Consider the following 15,090-nt stretch of genomic DNA (forward strand, 5'->3'; position numbering starts at 1 on the left):
CTGTCCTGACACAACCCATGTCAGTGCTCAACACACATAAAACATTGTCAGAACATGGCAAATGAAGAGTAATAGCTTTCCAGCCTTCCTTGCTTCCAACCAGCTCTGAGTCTTCTGAGGTAAGAATACATCACCTTCTTCTGAGTTCCACTTTCTGTGATGCCCTCATTAGATTGTTATGGCTGCTCAAACTAACTGGAGCAAACCAGAACAGATAACTGATATTTTCCTGTCCCTGAGTTCCAGCATATTTCTGGTCATCTTTCTTTGCAGCAGATTTTTCAAAGCTATGCACCGAGTGGACTCCTCAAATGCTCACGGGACTGAAGGGAGGCTTTGTTGTAACCTTTGTTCAGGCACTAATTGATGGCAGCTTACTTGACTGCATCTCCTCTTTCCTTGCTCTGCCCTCCTGGCTGTAAAAATGAGGTAATGATAAACCCAACCTCTAACTCCACAGTAAGAGTCCCTTTTTCCCTCTACATATCCTTGATTTTATTTAAATGAAGCAATTCATTACACAATTAGCATGAATTTTTAAATATTTTTCAGAAGAATGGAATCAGTTCTGCTCAACCTGGAGACATCTGAAAGCCTTCCCCAAAAATGATTTCTAAAACTAAACAGTTTTGAAAATGTGCCATTTCTGTGGGGGTCACAAGTGTTGCTTCTGACGTCACCTCAGTGCAGTCCTAGAGAGTTTAAAACAGAAGGTAGCATCAAAGCACATGATTTAGCTCCCTGCTTTTCCACCCAGTTAGCCCTGTGCTGACACCCACAGCTGACAGCATGCTGCAGCAGATCTGCATTACACACAGAACAGTGTTCAAACCTTGTTAGTGAACCCTCACTGACTCAAAAGGTGCCTGGAAAAGGATTTGGGTCAAAGGCAGTGTAGGATAACAGAGGGCAATGCAAGCTGGTGAGTGTACAGTATGCTGTGGGATGCTTAGGATGCCTGGGTTTAAGGAGAACAGCAATTGGGAAGAGAAGAGGGACCTGTGGCAGTTAAGGCTGTGACACAAGATAAAACACAGGTCTTCCCCAAGGCATTCATGGCAAGGACAACAGTACATGTTCATCCATACTAAGCCACAGTGATCCTAAATGTTGTAACTACCAAGTCCTAAAGGCCATAATTAATATGTCTGAGCATAACCTCACAGAGCAAAAGAGAATCTCACTTATAGAAAATGACTTAAAAGCAAAATTCAAGGCAAGAAAAAATGAATGGGAGAGGAGGAGCGTGGAGCAAGGGGACCAGTGACAGTCAAGGTTTGGGATGCTAAGCCCAGAGTGAAACATGGCAGTAACAGAAAAATATGCACATCTGTTTTTCATGCAATAGTTAGAATTCCAGATGTGTCACAGTATCCATGGGAAAACTGCAATTCCTCCAATAGCACTGGGCTATAAAGGTATCAATTCCTGTTAACCCAAACTAATGAGAGACCACAAGTCATGCTGTCATTTTGGAACCTTGTCCAACTAAATTGCCAATATGCTCAGGAAGTAGTTGCATCTGGATTATTCATAACACTGTCATGAGAGTCTAAGACACATCAGGAGATGGACTTAGCAATGTTTGCAAAAAGTGAATGCTTTACAGAGGGTTATATGCCCTCTTTGTATGTATTCACATATGCATGGACAAACATCCTACTGAGGAAGCCACAATTCCAGTCAAGACTTGCTCTTTGCTGGTGTTCTTGGAAAGGAAGCAACAGAAAAACTGGTATTACAGGCCTCTCAGAAAATTCCACAAATTTCAGTGCTTTCTACAGCCTGTAAACTTGCTATTCAGTTCCTATAAATGCAGATTTGCTGTTCAGAGTTGTTTTTCCTATTGGCTTTTTGTTCATTTTCCATTTCTGTGGAGGAGAGAAGGAATGTTTACACAGAAGAACTTTCAGGAAGCCATCAGGGTTCCATATTGCTTTCTGATCTCCAGAAGACCAAACTAAAAGCAGTCATCTGGTGCAATCAGAGGCATTTACAACGTAAATTTTTGGGATTCAGATGCCCACTAAGCATATAAGAGATTCTAAAACATGCATTTATTTCTCACTTTCCAATTTCTAAAAAGACTTTTTGATTCCTCTTGCAATACATTGTTTAAAGCTTAGATTTCATTTTAATATTAGTGTTATGTGGGCTGTGCATTGATGATTCTTGCTGTTAGCGTTAGCAAGAAAAACATTCAATTTCGTACACATTGCACTTCTTAAACATCTTTTCTGAGAAACAAAACTGAAATGACAAAACAATGACAGGCTCAAGAACAGCCATTACTCTATTTGGGGCTTAATGGTACTCCCTCATATGGGGTGTGGGATATTTACCTTTTCCTAATGTAAGCCATACAGGCTAAGCTTGGTTTTCCCCACTCCCCTTAAACACTGGCTACTCCTAATAACATTTTCTCTTACCAGAAATCTTAATCTATTTTAAAAACCCATAAAGAATGTGTTTACAATAAATCTTGGTTTCATATGAGCAAAATATTCCACCAAAAACAAATGAAAAAAAGAAACCCCAGATGGTTATTATTACAGAACTGTCAAAACCAGCAACAAGCATGACATACACCTACCTCACACTTCTAGGTGAAGGGAAGTGGACCCTACTCTACCACTATCCAGGATGCAAGGCTTAGCCCCACTGAAAACCAGACGGGAAACTCTGGACTGTCTTATAGATTGCTGTTTGTAGACTGTGGCTCCCTAAATTTGTGAAGACATAACAGGAGAGACAGCTCTACTGTGGGAACAGCCTTCCTCCATTCTGCAAAAGGTACATTTGCAAACAATCCCACTGATTCTTAATGGCTGTTCATTTCTTTTTAGTCATCAACAGTCAGACTAAAAAACTTATTCAATGTGTTCACAAGGGAACAGATCTTAGCAAAATTAATCTCATCTCCTGTAAACAAAAGCCTTCGTGTGTGAACAAGAGTAGGCTTCATTATTTAGCTATTTGCCATTCATTCTCATGCCTCTAAAGCTTTTCTTCTGTCCAGACAGCAGAACATCATATAATTTAGGTATCCAATATACACAATGCAACAAATGGCAAACATCAAGGAAGAGCTCATGAAAAACAAAAAGGCTAAGAATTCTTTGGCAAATGCTCAAAAGTAATGAAAGCTCTGAGAACAGAAGAAGAATGTTATAGTGTCCTCAATATTTTTATGACTAGCAATTTCATAAGCTTCCTATGAGTCTGTTGACGAGGAAATGGGAATGTATAAACAAACCACAAGGACATGGTCTAGTGGTGGACTTGGCAGTGCTGTGATAATGGTTGGACTTGATGATCTTAAAGGTCTTTCCCTACCTAAAGAATTCCATAATTCCATGATTCTATTCTATAAAAATCTGTAGGGTAACCACACTGAAATAGCTGCCATGATCTCAATCACAGCAGACAGAATTTTTGTAGCTTTTGTTATCTGAGCTATCCTAGCTATTAAATATGTCATTCCTTCAGAAACAGGAGTTGACATTTAGCTGCAGAGATCTGTGACTAGGAACAGGCAATAAATTAGATAAGAATGTAAGAACAACTGTACTGAATCAGACCAAAAGAGCATCTAGTGCAGTAGTGTGGCCTTGGAGGCAGACATAACCGAGAGCCCAGTATGCAATGGATGGTACCCTGGAGACCAATGGGGTTAAATGAAGGACTCACTGAAGCCTTTGAAAGTTTTTTTACTAGTTATGATAGAGAAAAGGTTCCAGGGAGTGCTAAACAGGATGCAATTGTGCTTTTTTCTCATTGAAGTTTAAGAAAAGTGAGACTGTAAATTTGAACATCAAATAATTTTCTAAGAGATGTGAAGTTTTGTGATAAACGCATGCAGAAATAAACCCTTCTAAGTTTGAACTCTATGTCGTCTTTAATTTTACCTTTGAAAAAGTCATTATTCAAAGTGAAAGAAGACTAATATTTTGGAGTTAAAAATAATGAAACAGTCAGTCTGCATCTTACAAAAATACTTTGTCCATGCTAAAATTAGCATGTAATGAAATTAAATTAATTAGTGTTTCAGAGTTTATATAGGAAAAGGGTCACCAATTTTCATGTTGTCTTGGTGAATATAAGCTAAGAATAACCACTATGAGCAAATTCTTGAAGACAAATAGATTTGTAACATAGAGAAGAAACTGTTCATTCTTTCTATATTTTTATCCCTTTCAGTATCTGTGAACTGAAATGACAGCTTCTCCTCAGAAAATCCAAGTCTGAACAAAGGCAGCTAAATGCAAAAGATTTTCTACTCAAATAAAAGGACCTGAGTTCAGCTCCCAAAGCACTTACATTTACAAATGTGTAGTTAGCTAAACCAGGTTTGAAATTATCCATAAACACTGGACCATATTTGATTAAATAAATAGGCATTTTGGTCAAAAAGACATCTGAACAATGAAGCTCTTCTCTAAGTTCAAGCAACCAGTGTGCTGTGAGATGATCACATTTTCAAAACATTATAAGTAAGCAAGATGGAAAACCATACACAGATACAAACTGAAATAACAAATAGAAGATCAAAGTCCTATAACCAGGGACTATAAATACAAATTTTTGAGTGTACTATCTACTTTAAAGTTTGGAGTGTATAGTGGTTCTCATTGTCCTACTTGAAATGCCCCCAGATGCCTGATTTTCAGACCACAAAGCTCAATTATTTTCTGACTATCATAACACCTTGAGATCATAGCATTTATTAAAAATACTCACAGAAATACTTATTGAAATAAGTGAAAGGGAATAAGGGAAATATATGTGTTGTTTCATATATTTCTCATCACTGTCATAGATCAGTCAAGGAAAAAAAAGACTTCTTCAATTTAAGGTTTTGTAAGAGTCTGCTTCTTTTAAGTAAATCATATTGATGTTCCCAAAGGAAATAATAACTCTAATTCTGCAAAGTGTTGTTTGTGGCTACAGAGTGGGTGCCACTATGCAGAAATGACAGTAGTAAAGCAGTAACAACAGCAGTTAGTTCCTATCCCAACAAACTGTATGGCAGTTTAAAAAAATCTCCCTATTTTTAGGGCTCTTTTTCTTCTGGTAAAGGTTTTTACTTTTTTTTTCATCCATTTTTTAAAATGCAGCACAAATGGACCTACTACTACAAAGTAAGTTGTCACAGAAAGAAAAACAGGTATTCTAAAGAGAGATGATAGAAAAGATAAATTTTCAGAAAGGCACATAGGTATTTAAAGTCCCCATCAGTCGAGGTTTTCAAGCTGTCTTTGGACAGGGTGGTCAATAATGTCATCTGGGCACAAACAGCTGGACCAGCTGATCTTCTGAAACCCTTTCCAACCTTAAAAGTTGTTCTATGATTTGTGATTTTTGATAGCTTTGTTATAATCAGTTTTTGTCATTTTAGATATTAAAATAATGGTGAAGGAACTGGAATATTTAGCTAAATTTCAAGAAATATCTTACTCATCTAGGAAAACTATATCTCAGCAAGAAATTATCCAGAGCATTTGCTTTATGGCATGGAGATTTTGCAGGAGGGTAAAATGAGATCTCAGAAATACATCTCTTCTGATCTTCCTAAGGGTTGATTCTTTTCCTGGAATTATGCCCCAAAGCTAGACAAAAATCAGGTTTTCCTTCAGGATAATTATCACTTTGACCCCTCCAAGTTCTGCCAGGTGGAGAAATCCTTGTACATTCTAATCCACGTTTCCTTATACCACTTTCTCCTTTCTTTTTATTGCTGCAATCAAATAGGTCACATGGTAGGACTCAACATTCTCAGATTATTTGTGCCTTGTCCCTCCTCCTCCATTCAAAACTAATGCTTTTGTCTCTCCTCTCCTCTCTCTTTAAAATACTAAAGCAAAACCAAAATCCAATATAAATATGGAGATTTTTATGCTAAAAAAAAGTTCAAATTATTCAACATAAAGTCTCTGAAGAGAATGATTTGCATTGAATGACTTTTACCCTAGTTTAGATTTAAAGGAAGTATTTGAAAAGAAAAGGCTGTCACAAATCCCGTGGAAGTATTGGCATTTTTTCCAAAACCACTCCATGTCTCATATGAAAGGAAGCTGACATACCATGAAACATTTAGTTTATGGATTTATTTATGACAGGAAATGCATTCTTCCTTAGGGAACTAAACTATTCTGAAACTGTTGAACAATGTTGCTGAACTTGTCAGCTCCAAACAGAAGGCCAAGTAAAATCCTCCAGCATCCAGCCCTCATCTGAACTGTTCACTCAAATATAGCACAGTGCAATGACTCACTGTTTAGCTCAGAATAATGACAACAGTTATGCCATAGGGTTTTTTAACTGGTGCTTAAAACTGTAGACTTTGACTTTTCCTCCCTGAACTGTGCATGTTGGAGAGAATGGGGAAAGGCAAGTACTGCCATTAACGAATGCACTTTCTTCTTCTTTAGCTTGCAGAGCAGATGCTGCCAGTTGCTCCTAAAATTACTGTAACTGTGGATGCATAAAGGTTAACATTTCTACAGGATTACCCAGTGGGGCTGACAAAGACACTGATTTCCATGAGGCAGCCCACAAGCAGCTCCTCTGGGACTCAGGGCAAGGCTCTGCTTGTAATCCAGGGTAAGGAAAGAGAAGGACAACCAAGGTGTTCTTCCTTGCAACATGAAAAAGCTTTGCCTCTTTCTACCAGTGAGATAATCCTCACAGAAAAATTGCATTAAAGGGACAAGAGAACTAATAGGTTATGGAGAGGAGAACAACGCCCTTCAAATGTGTAACAGAAGTCATACAGTATGAAACGCTGCAGGCAGCTCAATTTTTTTTTTCTTTTTGTATTTCCAGCTGCACTTTATACAAAACTACTCATGCAGTAGCAGACAAGGAAGAGGGGAGAAGGTGTAGATGGGACAAGGCTCTTTTTGAATCTTTTTCTCCAAGCTGCATCTGGATGAAAGGAGGAGCTAAGTTAGCATTGTCATCTAGCCGACAGATGCCCAAGCTGCATTATCCAGGAGGATGTGTTACTTTTGCACACTGTAAGGCTACAGCAGGTATAACACCATCTCTTTCTTCTAGGGGAGGGTCAGGATGAAGTAGATTTGCCCTATTCACTGCCAAAACAAAGTTTATGGTACACTGTGACTTTAGATAAAGAAAAGCATTTGGATTAGGTGACTAAACTGTTGGGACCCTTGGAAGAGACAGAAACTGGGTATCGAGTGATTTACTGGTAGTTCCAAAGCAACACATTGTCCAGTTTAGAAAAGAGAATGTAACATAACTGAGATTCCAACAGTAAATAAATATCACCAGCACTGGACAGAACAGGCTTCCTTATTTTCAAGCAGGCAGACCACAAAGCAGGTGCTGACAGCTCAGTCACTGAAGGGAGAGGCAGATGCTTGAGCAATGCAGCACAGGGCAGCAGCTGCCTGACAGCATCTCAGCAGCTGGAAACAGACACTGAGGTAGCAGCCACCTCTGCAGCCAGGGCATGGCATTTTCATCTCTGCATCTCCCTCTGAGGCCTCTGGGATCACCTGTGCCTATTAACCCAGTGAGGCAGCAATTCAAGGCTAGCATTTTCTGGTCATGCTTACTGCATAAAAGCCAATCAAGCACTATTTTTATGCATAGTCTGTGCTGTTTCTCAGTGTATTACTGCTTATCTTCTGTGAGTCCTTGCAGGTTTGTGTATTTTCATATCACTACTTTTTTCAACTTTTGTGTAATGTTTTGCATCTCTTCTCCATCTCAGGAGATAAGAAAAAATACTCTTGCTGTATAGTGGAAACCAGACCTTTTAATTTTTATTTGACAGGAAACATAATGGAAGAAGATAACATATATTTAGGACTTAGGAGAAATAAAAATTCAGCTCTCTGCTACCCTAGATTCCCTAGCCCAATTCTTTAAATATTCATTAATTATTTCAAATTTTATATCTCTATTATATATAAACATATAACATCATTGTACATGCTGCAATTCTAAATTTAGATTTTTGTCTATTCTTCCCTTCATAACGATGCAACAATATCAACCTTTTGAAATGCTGTATGCAGCACAGATTTAATTATTTATTCACCTGGAGGGTTGCGTTTCTATTGTTACTATTGCTTGGTTTTGTCTGAATAAAGAGTCAATGTACAATATCAAAACCAGAAAATTTCAGCTTCAGCATGGGAGTGCTCCACTGAGTGTAACAGTCAAAGCCAGAATGTGGAGTTCTGGCAGCTGCAAAAAATGTCCCAACCCAAGCCCAGGGGCAAAACTGTATCACAGGATATCTTCCATCCTAGATAAATGAGAACGCAAAGGTCTTTTTCCTCATAAAGAATACAAGTTTAATGCTTTACTCTCTTTAAAGTTCTGTGTTGCAGACATCCTTTTGTGAAAATCTTTTCTTTAAGATTTTCCTGCTGAAGCTGAGAAGTCTCAGCAACAAATGTAAACAGTTATTATCTGCTGCTGTTGAATGCAACAAGTCCACCTGTGATTGACCCCTCTTAGATGTTTATAATTAATAGCCAATCAAGACAGAGCTATCTCAGAGAGAGTCCGAGAGAGCTGCCTTTGTTATCATTCTTTTCTATTCTATTCTTAGCTTAGCAAGCTTCTGAAGAACCTTTTCCTTTCTTTTTCTTTCTAGTATAGTTATAATGTGATATATATATCATAAAATAATAAATCAAACCTTCTGATCATAGAGTCAACATTCTCGTCTCTCTCTTCACCTGCAAACCCCTGTGACCACCATCACAGTTCTGGGTTTTTTTCTCCCCAGGTCGTTGTCCCAGTAACTATTGATATTTAGTACTATGAAGTGGTTTTGATCAGTGCTTTAACAAAAGCTGGTATATATGCCTGGTAATTTGTTTTTTATCATAAAGTGTTCTCAGCCAAAAAGTGTTTTCTATGGAAAATTCCCAACCAGTTCTACTACTAGCCAGACATCTGGAGTGTTAGTTGGAGGCGTTTGTGTCTGAAATGACTGCTGAACCGTGAGAGATGTCACACCGTGACCTCAAAGCTGACCCCACAACCCAGCTGCATATCCTGTGCTCCCTGCAGGGATCTAAACCTTGAAATCCTTGCTGGTTTTCCCTGTGCATGTAGTTATGGCACCTAGAGAAGGAAATGAAAGTATCTGCTCACTGTGAGGCACCAGGACAAAGCTAGGTGCAGCCATCACAGCAAGGTTTAGTCTCCCTTGAGGAACAGGAAGTATGACTGAATTACAGAGGCGTTTCCACACGCAGCTAGATCTGCATACTGAGTCAAAGAGCTGTGAACATGTAGTAATCACTGTGAACTAATAAACAGTGGGAAAGTTCACAAGGTGCCCTGGGTAACTAACCTGGTTTCTACAAACATGTTTTATCTCTGCCACAGGGTCAAGTAGAGATGGAATGGCACTTGTGCCTCCTACTAGCCAGAGACGAAATGTCAGACAAGACATGGCATGAGAGAAGAATGGTCAGGTCTAATGACAAAACCTCTTCTCAGCTGATCCTCACGTTATTAATTAGCCCCTTGCTTGTCTTTTAGGTCTCTCTCTCTCCCAGCAGTCATTAAAAAAAAAGATCTCCCTAGCTTTCTAGTTTACTCAAGTTTGGCTTACACTAGGTTGCCAATCCCAATATGATGCCTCTGCCTGAGCAGGTGGATCCTTATGTTGTGCAGAATCGAGTCCTCGTAGCTTTGAAAATCTACCTTTAGCATCTACTGCAGACTATACCTAAGAACTGAAATGTGTGCCATCTGAAAGAATAAACAACCCTTTGGGAACCTTCCCTCTTCAGCAGACGAAGTGCCAGTCTAATTTTTCAGACCAGATTCTTCATTATAAACCCCACTTTGCCTTGTTACTGCAACACATGCAGTAACACTGTCCTACAGGGCTATAATATACAAATATGTATTTGACAAAGTCACTTCAAAAGAAAAGAAGTTACAAAAACTGTGGTGTGGTTTGGGATTTTTAAAGATCATTACTAAAATCACACACAAAAGGAAGCAGTTGAGTGAAAATGACTGTAGAGCTGAGAAAAGTGAATTTTCCCTTAGAGTAGTCTAACAAAACTTTCAATTTCCCACATTCCTGGGGAAATGTGCTTCAATCAGCTTCTCTCTTTTTACATTTCCAGAGGCACTGGGCCAAACTGAGGAAGTGCAATCATGAACTCTCCCACGTCCAGGGAATCATCACCACGGCTGACTTTGTCTCACCATCTCCCAAGCATGCTGTAAAGAAAAGGTACCAAGCTTCCCTGACATGCAGCTCTGAATGGTCCCCAAAACTGTCATGATGCTCTAATGCTGGTAAACCTGTGAAACTATAAGCTCTAGAAAGTCTCTTAATGCAAAGGTTTCTTTTGTGGAACTGTTTCTGACTTTTTCTCCTTTCAACACAAGGATATTTCTAATTTCCAGTTCTGCAGGCTGAAGTAGGATATTTTATACCTTCCAGAGTCTGATGTAGACATTAGGTACAAGGCGAAGTTGCTAGGAGACCACAGATGGAGCAAGGAGCATTGCAGGAATGCAGCAGCTTCTCACACAGGGCTGATGAGAATGCCTGCATCAGCAGTCAGCCCTTCACAACTTAAAACAAACCAGACAACCTTTTGGTGCTTATGTAAAGATGTACTTTTGGATAGAACCATTAAATTGTTATAAAACCCGCACACCACAACCTGAATAATAAGCAAGGAAGGAACACTGAAAAGGATAACATAGACAACACCTGCTGCTCTCTCTCACTGTTTTTGGGAATGGCCCCTTCACTTAAAAAATAGAAATCCCATTTATACAAACAAATGTTGGCACTTCCTATGTGGGTCCTGGACCCAAGTGGCATATTACTAAAATACAAAGGGGAATACTTAATGAACCAGCAGAAAATGGTATGCACTCTAAAATTCATTGCCCATTTCCATATTATTTAGGAAAGTGTGTCACTCACTGTGGCCATAAACCGTTACAATCTACAGAGCCCTTTTGACTACTTCTGTGCCCTTACTCACAAGTCTGAGTTCATGCTAGTTAAAATTACCACTTGGCAAGCAGAGATTAGAGGTTTATCAAACTCAGGCTTTCATCGTTTCAGTTGTCATGATCACAGATACTTAAATAGACAGCATAAACCAAAACTAATGCAGCTGCATGGCTGTAAGGTGATACATCTTAGACATGCTAAACTACTGGTTCTACCCATGAAGCTTTATTTGTCACCTATACATGGAAAGTTGAAGTATAGAAAGTCTGGATCACATCTAAAATTCAAATGGAAAAGCTGTGACTGATCAAAGTTGTGAACCTCCATTTCAGTTCAGCTCTTTCCAGTGGGATCATCCATTCTGAGAGGTCATTAGCCTGTTCACTCTTGAGGTGGGACTTACCTGACAAATATTAATTCATATATTTCTTTATAAATTAGACACTGCAAGCATTTCAGATGAATACAGACTAAATTTATTCTTCATTTAAGAGGGAGCTACAGTAACAAGTTTAGCCGTACCTGCTCACACTGTTACTGTTTGAAATTAGATTATATTAATGCCTACACTGTTTGAGTGCAGCCTACCAATCCAATAATAAAATAGCTTTGGCAAATCTGAAGGTTAGAAGCTTCAAGTGATAATAAAGAAACAACTGAGCCGAGTACCAAATTATGTGCCATGCAAATGCAAAGTCCCATCTACCTCACCTGAGAATAAATTAATCACATTGAAGCCAGTATCAGCTAGAAATGTTCTACACTATTCTGTTTAGAGTATTTCACAAACTAGTCATGAGAAAGTGAGCAAAAAGAAAGGTAGGGGCATGTATTTGCTTCGGCTTGGAATTACAGTATTTACAGGTCTAATTCTCATGTTATGGTAGCATAAATAATTTCAAATATAGATGAAATTTTTCTGCTGTAGCAAAACATCTTGCAATGTGTTTTGAATTGCTGTGGTAGGGCTCAACCATTATGCTTTAGACAAGAACACCTGCATACAATTAATCTAAATAATTGTAGTTAATTTCAGCAGTTTCTTGTAAATAGTTTACTTTTCCTCCGAGTTCCCAGTTCTTATCTCTTCATGACCCTATTACATAAACCTTCATACACCACAAAAATAAGCAGATAATTTCTCAGGAAATCTCATTAGTGGAAACTAGGTATGTTCTGTCACAGCAGCCCTTTTGAAAAAAAATCCGAAAAGGAGATCCTTCTCTTTCTTTGGGATACACACCACACACTGATTAATTAGGTAAGCTTTGAAGCATGATAAAAAGTTATCCAAGTACTAATATTCTCTAGGAATTCCATATCTGCACTGCAACCTTTTACTGAAGGTCAATGCCTTGGAGAATTCCACTTACAGTATTATCTCCAGCTATTAAAATTAACGTAATTCCACTTTATCTTAAAAAAATGTAGTAAAGTACGAAGCACATGCTATACTCAAGTAACACTCGCTTAAATGTAGGAGGCGATTTTAAATCAATATTTTCAGACTAAAGTCATAAAGCACTACATATAAATAGTTGTACAGAATATAAATCAAAAGAGTGCTTCCAAAATAAAATTTTATGCTGAAAGGATAAAAATGTATATCAAATTCTACATGCAGTATCTGAAGCAAAAGTCTCTCTTTTGTACTAAGGCCTTACCTCATTCTAAAGTAACGGGATTTTGCCTCTAGTAGAACTGAGTTTAAAAAAAACACACAAGGACCTGAAGCCTCCTCAATCACTCACAGGGGAATGATCAGCCCATTTTCTGTTACAAATATTGCTTTCTAAGAGGGCAGGCTGTGTTACAACACTGATGATAGGATTTGTGTGTTCTGCTGTAATACAGCTCGCTCTCTCTTTCTGCAAAATAACACTTCCTCATTACCCTTCAAGTGCCAGGCTGCTCACACAGGTTTAAGGAGTGCTGGCACAGACTCCCCATCCTGCTCATGCATTTGTGCTGCCTCTGGCTCTGCTGGAAGTGCCAAATGCCTGAGTAGGTGTGAGCTGCACACCACAGTGCTCTCATCAGCGTGCTATGAGCTCTGACTCAGAGCAGGGAGCATCATCTGGATACAAACCAGACCTGCTTTGTACACCTGGCCACCATCCTGAGGTCCATCATGCGGGTTCTCTGCTTGTTTTTTCTACCTCTGTTGGGGTCAGGACTGAAGGCACTTGAGGCAGTAGTTCATGTTTGGACTCAGGCGTTTATTATTTCTTATCAGTGAAACAGCCTCACAACTATGAGTTTTGCACCCTTTCATTACAAAGGTACAAAATGGCTAACTATCTCTTGTGACAAGGTCTTCTAAGACTAAACTATCCAATTAAGAAATGACACCTGGATTATTTGCCTTTGAACCCAATAATAGATCCCTCGAAGCCTGCAATGAGGATTTTTCTGTCCAATTACAAAACATCACCCAAACCCACGGAGTAGAAGGAAGAAGAAGGTAAAGAACAACCTGCCTCCTCCCTAAAACCTCCATCTTGCTTCATGTTTATTTCTATATTCTAAAACCCCAAACTCTTAAGTTTTCCACTCTGTGATTTTACACACTCTAACTATACACCCATAATCCCAGTGCTATTAATCAATTTTGGAAGCCTTCTCCACAGCCTCAGGTCAAATGCAGTGCTCTCTTGCAAGTCTGTGCCTTTCAGCACAGAAAGTTTAAAATTCTCAGCATCCAGGGTTCTAACACATCACTGCTCACTGCCCACACTAGCATTTCTCTAAGAGGCAGATTTTTCATAAAGTCTAAATGGTTGTACAAAGAAGTTATTTTTGTGATCACTACAATGAACACCTTCATATGATAACAGTGTACCCAGTGTACCCAGATAAGAAGATACACCTCATTTCATCATCTACTAATGCACTTGATAGGTGAAAATCTTATCCTAAGTTCCTGTTTATGTGATATGGTATTTTTAAATTCTTTTCATTTACTTTTTCATCTTAACTTTTTGAGACTTGAAGTGTCACTTAATAAGATATTCACTGCTATCACAGGGATGAACATTTCAAGAATCACAAAAAGTAAATCCTTGCATTCTGGTGAATTCAGCCTTGAGATGATAACAAAATACATTCATCAAAGTAATTTAGAAAATACATATATTCCATAAACCTTCACACCAGGCAACCTAAAAGTTAAGTCATGTATTTAAGAGCTGTCCAAGCACTTAAACACATATGGGCTTGGGGCCATGATGACTTTCCTGAGAACCTCATTCGAGTGCTTGACCACATCTCCCTTATATCCAATCTGAACTTCCCCTGCTGCTGGTTTAAGACATTTTAATGCACATGGAACATTTGCTAATGGGAATGTGTGGCACAATGGGCCCTTTAATTTTTTTTTAAGTGAAAAACTGCTGACTAACAAAAATAGGGATCACTCAAGCCAATTTAACATTGTCTGAAAGGCAAAAGTCATGCCAACTGAATTTAGAAATTATGAGTATGTTTTTAATTATGATGATCATTGACATAGCCACTGGGAAAAATTATGCATTCCTTGCCACTTGTAGGAGGACTCATGTGACAGAGTGTAGAAGCTCACAGCATAGACATCCACATTTAGGTTAAGTACATAAATCTCCCTTACAGACAACTAAAAAAGCACACATTTTTAGGGAGTGATTCATCTTGTCCTAGAGTAGACAGCTAAACTAGGACAAAGTAAAGTAGACTTCTCCAAAAGACCTTACTGCAGTAGTTTACAGGGTAAAGGCAGCCACATGAGAGGAACCCTAATCTTAATAAACTTTAAAACAAATCAGAATATGCTTCTATGAAAGATAAGCTTTACTTTTAAGCACAGCTTCCAGATAAGGTACAAAGGTAGCAACATTCTACAATATCACCATCCCTCCTGCCCTGAAACCTATTACACCTAAAACTGAAAACAGAACAACTAAGAAATTATGATAAACTTCTCAGTACCTCTACTTCCAGTTTAAGTATGATGAACTTTTTTCTTCTGAATTCTAATGGAGGTTTATTAGCACTTTTTGAAAATATTTTGTTATTCTCAGCATTTTATTCCATACATATTTCCTCTACAATGTCTTTATGTCTTTCTTTAA

The 15,090-nt window shown here is 38.5% G+C and overlaps 1 protein-coding gene across 1 annotated transcript in view; it reads right to left on the reverse strand.

Moving 5' to 3' along the window:
• The window catches only part of GUCY1A2 (guanylate cyclase 1 soluble subunit alpha 2), a 135,485-nt gene that overhangs the window by 26,411 nt on the left and 93,984 nt on the right, over positions 1-15,090 (reverse strand). The gene's annotated exons all lie outside the window — the stretch shown is intronic.

This window comes from Molothrus aeneus, chromosome 2 (assembly GCF_037042795.1).
Source record: "Molothrus aeneus isolate 106 chromosome 2, BPBGC_Maene_1.0, whole genome shotgun sequence".
Classification (NCBI taxonomy): domain Eukaryota; kingdom Metazoa; phylum Chordata; class Aves; order Passeriformes; family Icteridae; genus Molothrus; species Molothrus aeneus.